Here is a 6,816-nt window from a genome sequence, read left to right on the forward strand (position 1 = left end):
TCTCCTTAGAAGAGTGAAGAATATTCATGCAGAACTTTCTTCAAGTTCTTATTCAAAAACATTTGCTTGCAAGATTACATCTATGCTAGACTAATGGGTTTTGGAATGGGGTGGGATTTTAAATTAGAATAATGTGTATCCTTTTTACTACTTTTTCTGAACGTTATTAACTTCCATGAATTAAAAAAAGACAACTGTGCAGACCTCTTTCAAGCTCACTTAAATTTCATCTAAGAAATAAATACAAAATATGTGCCCCCCCCCCCGGTGTATATTAAACGTAAGTTAGATTGATTTGAAATCTTAATGATAGGTTATTCAACTTTCTGCAAAACACAAGCCAATAATCACTCTGTCTATGCTCATTTTTAATTAAAAAAACAAGAAATAGCATGATAGTCTTTTAACTCCATGGTTAATACTGTGGCAGATGCATAAAGTGATGCCTAAAAGGTTCATATACTGGAAACCACTTCTCACTTTGTAGCAAATTAGTAAATAGGGTTTCTCCACGGGTGAAAGGGAGAAACCAATGGTTCTGCCTTTCGTAATGTACTGGTTTAACGTTAGGAAACATACTAAATATATACCCTGTTATGGTTAAGAAATGTTAGTTAAGCGCACCAGATGGCGGCGCCCAGCGAAGTAGAGGCTCGTTCCTTTCCCCACTGCCCCTTTGGGCTAAAATCGCCGCGACCCCAGAGGCCGGGGGCCGGGCGGGGACAGGGGCACCTGCGTAGTTGGACCGCGAGCCTGCGCCCGGCCTGCGCCGCCCCCACCCGGCCCCGGCCCGGCCCGATCCCTTCCGGTCCCGGTCTCCTGGGTCTGACCCGTTGCCCGGCCGTGGTACGTCAGCACCAGGCCTTCAAAGCTGAGGCTTCTCATCCAGCCCGGGATCACCGCCACTTTGGAAATGTTCGGCCTCTTTCCTCCCAAACAGCCCGCCTTCAAAACCGGGGCTCCTGGGCCGGTACCTGGCTCCCTTTCCCTCACCCGAGACTCCACTTCCTTCCAACCCACTTCCTCAGATCCTCCCTGGATTGGAGCCTGCTCACTTCTCTTCCAAATTAATTCCTGAACTCCCCAAATATTGACAGCTCTGACACCCCCCTCAACCGGGAGCCAGACTTCCTTTTGGGTTAACCTCCGTAGCACCATCGTGGAGGCTGTGTGTTTGGCAGTGGACGGGGTGGGCCTGTTGCTGGATGTGCTGACCGTGGTGTTGGACCTCAGCTTCCTGCTGGTGTCCTCCCTCCTGGCCTCCCTGGCCTGGCTCCTGGCCTTCATCTGCAACCTGCCACACACGGTGCTGACTGGCCTTCCGCACTTGCGCCGCGGAGCCTGGCTTTCACTGCTGGCCTTGATTGAAGCCGTGGCCCGGTTCACCTCTGGGGGCTGCAGGCCTTGTGTACCATACTGTACAGCTGCTATTCTGGTCTGGAGAGCTTAAAGCTCCTGGGGCACCTGGACTCTCACGGGGCGCTTAGGAGCCGGAGACCCTGCACCGGGGCATCCTCAACGTGGTCTCCAATGGTCATGCTTTGCTGCGGCAGGCCTGTGGCATCTGTGCCATTACCATGAGCCTGGTGGCCTGTGTGATCAATAGCCTGGTCAATATCTGCCTCATTGGCACTCAGAACCTCTTCTCCCTGGTGCTGGCCCTGTGAGATGCAGTGACGGGGTCGCTGTGGAGGATGACAGATGTGGTGGCTGCCTTCCTAGCCCATATTTCCAGCAGTGCTGTGGCCATGTCCATCCTCCTCTGGCCCCCCGCCAACTAGTACTGGAGCTTCTGGCCTCAGCTGCCCGAGTCCTGGCCAGCTGTGTGCTTGTCAATCTCACTGGCCTAGCGCTGCTGGCTTGTGTGCTGGCAGTGACGGTGATTGTGTTGCACCCGGACCTCACCCTGAGGCTAGCCACCCAGGTCCTCAGTCAGCTCCACGCCCAGCCATCCTACCACCGACTTGGAGAGGATGTTGTATGGCTATCTCATCTAGCACTAGGCCTGGAGGCCTGATGCCACATCTGGAGCCAAAGCCTGCAGCTGGTGAGCTGGCCAAACCGGGGATGGGCACCTGGGGCCCCCCAGGGTGGTCCTAGGAGGGTGCCCTCAGCCAGGACCTGGCGACAGGACACTTTTCTTGAAGTAGGGCTCAGATCAGAGGTAGAAGAGAAGGCAGTCAGGATGGCCTGGGTGACAGCTGCCCGGGGCCGGGAGAGGCTCAGCGTGGAGGAGCCTGTAGCTGGGCAAGACCCATGGAAGTTGCTGAAGGAGCAAGAGAAGCGGAAGAAGTGCGTCATCTGCCAGGACCAGAGCGAGACGGTGCTGCTTCTGCCTTGTCAGCACCTGTGCCTGTGTCAGGCCTGTTCCGAAATCCTGAAGCGCCACCCTGTCTACCACCGCAACTGCCCACTCTGCCACCGGGGCATTCTGCAGACCCTCAGCGTCTACCTCTGAAGACTCCCTCCCTGTCCGCCTGCCCCGCCATGCTCCACACAGCCACCTGCGCGAGGACAGCTGTAACACCCGATCTCTGGGTCCCAGACCGAATCTCCTCTGGCCCTCTGCTGAACCTGAAGCCATACATCCCGGACTGTGACTTGGATGGGGGCAGGGTAACAGCTTTTCCTTACCTGGCGGGTCCCCGTGATGCTGAGTGTGGTGAGTGTGTCTCACCACTCAGTGTGAGACTCTGGACTCCCCTTCAGCTTGCCAGGGCCCAGCCAGATGCAAGTGTCTGGGGCTCCTCTTCTCTGCTTTTGGTGTTTCTGTTGGGGATTTGTAGGTTCTCTCCCTGCTCCCTCCTCACTCCCTCCCCAGCTTCTGCAGCCATACATATCAGTGTCGTTTGCGTGTTTTGGCAACCCTAAGGCCTTGGGATGATCTTGAACGTCTGCTTCCAGCTGGAGCCGCTGGGCCCTGGCAGGCTTTGGGGGGTAGTATCTCAGGTGCCCTTAAAGCTACCACTTGTAGCTGTCATGATCTTATGAGGCCCCCTCCCGACCTGATCCAACAGCTGGGATCAAGAGTTAACCCCGGGGATGTGTGTGTGTGTTTGCACCTGGCTTTGGGACCGTGTACCCTCTGGCACCCCAGCACCACTGGGAGCCTCAGGAGGGACAGCGGATTTCTGCTCATACACCTTTCACTCCACACATCACAGAGAAAAGCGGTGTTCCACTTCTGTTGGTCTCTCCTTGGCACTGGGGAAGGCAGACTGCACATTCCACTAGGGTCCAAAAACAGAAGGGGCCAGGGTGTAGGGGCATGCAGCTTCCTGAGGGGTCTGTCTGGCCCAGGTTCCAGGGAATAAAGTTCTGTTATAGCTCTAAAAAAAAGAGAAAGAAATGTTAGTTATGTTTTTATTAAATTATACGAGAAAAGTAGAATCAGGAGGCCAATGGCTGGGGTTTGACTGGTTTTGTTTGTTCATTTGATATTTGTTCAGTTGGAGTTGAGGTCTAAATGACTTTTCTTTTTCTTAAACCTAAATTTTTTTTTTTATTGAAGTATGGTCAGTTATAATGTGTCAATTTCCAGAAATTGACTTTGAATCAGAGCTTGGGCTATAGACTGAAAGGTGCCTTGGCTTTCTAGTAGCTGCAAAAGCCTTTGGGCAAGTTATATATCCTTCACTAAGTTTTAGTTTTGTCCTCTTGTAATATGGAAATAATATAACAATCCCTACTTCAAAGAACTGTGTGGTGTTGGGGGCCACATTTCTATTTTCCTTCTTTTACTATTTACTCTCCTCTGGGAATCTCACCAATTCTCAGGGATTTTAATCCCGTCTTTAAGAAAATGACGATGTCTCTAACACATGCCTCTCTTTTGTGCTTTAGATGCGCATTTCTACTTCTAACTTATTCATTTCCACTTGTATGTCTCACAGATGTCTAAAACCTAACATACCTCAAATTTTTCCTTGTTTTCCATTCAAAGAAATTATCTTTGATTCTTCCTGAAACTGAGTTGCCCTAAAACTGAGTTCCCCTGCCGAGTTTATGATTAATTTCTTTATTCAAAACTTTACTCCCTTTCTTGTCCCACCCCTGTTCTTCTCAGGATTGAGAAGAATCAAGGAAAAGAAAGGACTGAAACCTAGCAGGACCCCGCAGAGCCCTCCCAGGTACAAAAGACCCTCAGTGGCCCCTGTTTCTTATTTGTAGAAAAGGTTTTAATCTCCTAGACCTTCCCTGAGTCCCAAAGAATAGATCCAAGCAGTTACTAATTAGGGAAGTGAGGGAACACAGAAACAATGGAAAAATAGTTAAGTAGGAAAAGTGATGAAAATAGTTCAGAGATAAAACAGAGTCCTGATTCCTCCTCAAGGGATACACATAACAATCTGATGCATAACTTTGAGTTGTTCTGCAGAAACTAAGACTCCCACCATATGGCAGAGGGTGACCACAAGCACATAGACCCCAGACTGGTTAGAACCAGAAGATGGATGATTAAGATTTCTGAAGCACCACCTTGTTACCTCATCACCAATCAATCAGAGGGAAGTCATGCCCCTTGCAGCTCTCACCCTCAAGTTTGCTTTTTAAAATGCTTTGCTGAAATCCACCAGGTCCTTTGAGCACTAGCTGCCCATTCTTCTTGCTGGGCGCCCTGCAATAAATGCTGTACTTCCCTTCACTACCACCTGGTGTCAGTGGATTGGTTTTGCTGCATTGAGGGTGACTGGATCCAAGTTCAGTTTGGTAACATTCCCTCCCTTAACCCCCCAGCACTGAGCCATTAACAGTCCTGATTCTATTTCTAAAATAAAACTTTATTCTCTCCTTTCACCTCCAGTGCCAGCTCCTTAGTCAAACCACAACCATCTTCTGCTTAGACTGCTCCCAGAGTTTACAATCTAGTTTGTCTTTTCCTATTCCTGTGTCCCTCTTACCCAGTCTCCACGTTATTGCAGCTGAGATATCTGTAGCTCCTGAACCGCACCACATTCTGCTTTGCATTCTGTAGTGGCCTCCACTGAATTTAATATAAAGTACATAATTGTTACTACGGCTCACAAGGCTCTTCATGATTTCCTGGTGCTTATCTTGTCAGATTTAGGTTATGCTACACCTCTTCAAGCTTGCCACACACAAGCCAGACTGTGCTTCCTTCAGTTCTGTGACCACTCCATGCTTTCTGGACCTGGCTGTTTGGTATAGGGCGTGCCCTTTGCATGGCACCCACCTCTTGCCTCACACTTCAGTCTAGCTCTTTATATGGTTTCTCACGTTAGGCTTAGTTTAAAGATGTCTCCCTCCGAGGTCCTCCCTGATGATCCTACCTGAAGAAGATCTTCTTGTGGGATTCTCTTTATCTCTTGTGAATTTCTATGACAAAATTACTTTATTATTTATTAGTTTGCTTTCTTTTTGATTTGTATTCTCCATGAGAAGTTAAGCCAAGTGAGGACATAAATAGTACCCGACTAGGTACCGTCTAGTCTGGGACATCACTCTCTACCCAGTAACTAGCACAGTCCCTGGCAAATAGTTGACACTGAAAAAAATACATGTTGTTTGAGTATATTTACTGAGAAGATGCATGGAAAGACGATACACAGTGTCTTATTTACATCAAGTGTTTAGTAACTGCTATCTGAAAGAACCTGAGTTCTTACCTCTAATCCTGGTTGTAGGATAAGTGAGTGCTGGGTCCTGTTAAAACAATAGTAATTGACCTTGATGGTGTCTGTTTGTTTGTTTGTTTGTTTACTCTTTATAGTTTTTTGGTAAAGTTAATTTTTTTCTCTTATATAATTTCCTGCCAAGAACATTTGAATGATGATTATAAAATAGCAGTATAGTAATAGGAGGGTTGATGGTCTTCAAATACATGAACTGACAGTCTTTTGATTCCATAGGTCAATTGTTGACTAATTATAAACATCACCAATCATCCAGTTCAGTTATAATCATTAAAATGCCTTGTAATCATTAAAACTCAGAAAGAAATAAGAGAAAATAAAAGAAAAATGGGTGAAATCGTGTTTTAGGCCCTCTTAAAAAAAACCCAAACTCCGAACTGATGACATTTTGTTACGTCTAAGAAGGATGACTGAGTAGTCTCTGTGGAGAGGTTGAGGTGAGGTGGGAGGTAACATGCTGTCCTGTCTCCTCGGCCAAGTCCACACGGCTGATGTTTGTCAGGTTGGCATCTGTAGCTCCGTTCTGAGGATGGTGTAACTTGTGATGTGGTCTCTTTCAGTTTGGGCAAAGCTCCACCTCCCCTCCACCGTGGGCCTCCGTGAACTTCTGCTTCTATTTTCACTCAGTCCAAGCCTGGGTAGGGGTGCAGGCTTCTCCGATGCAGCCCTTGCTATAAAGCACTCTGCTTTCCTAAGATATACTCCATATCTGCCTCCTTCTGCTGATACTGCTGGATTTCATCCACCCAAAAGGAATCAGATGGTGGCCCCTTGGGTTGATTTAGAGCAGTGTCAAAGGGAATCTCTTTTCACATCTTAGACAGAAGGTTGGGATGGGTGTCAGTATGTAAATACCTCCCAAACCACGGAAGACATTTCCCTTTCACTGAAATGAAGCCCCAGGAGAGGACAGTTGGACACAGATATTTGGATATTTGTTTTTCCCTCTCTCCTTCTCTCTCTCACCAATAATCTCCTTGAAGCAAAGGGAGGTTTATTTTACTCACCCTATTTTGTAGGATAAAACAGTGGTCTTATTTTCCCAAGAATAAGAGACACTTTATTTTAGGAGAATATAGGATGACGTAAGTCTTCCAGGCCTAGTCTCTCCTAGGTTGCTAAGGGGGAGGAGATAAGTGCATCTGAAGAATCCTTTCTCAAA

The 6,816-nt window shown here is 47.8% G+C and overlaps 1 pseudogene; it reads left to right on the top strand.

The window, feature by feature from the left end:
- Window positions 1-627: 627 nt before the first annotated feature.
- Window positions 628-2,458, top strand: LOC105094773 (E3 ubiquitin-protein ligase RNF26-like; annotated as a pseudogene).
- The last annotated feature ends 4,358 nt before the right edge of the window (window positions 2,459-6,816 follow it).

Source organism: Camelus dromedarius, chromosome 1, assembly GCF_036321535.1.
Source record: "Camelus dromedarius isolate mCamDro1 chromosome 1, mCamDro1.pat, whole genome shotgun sequence".
NCBI classification, from domain to species: Eukaryota; Metazoa; Chordata; class Mammalia; order Artiodactyla; family Camelidae; genus Camelus; species Camelus dromedarius.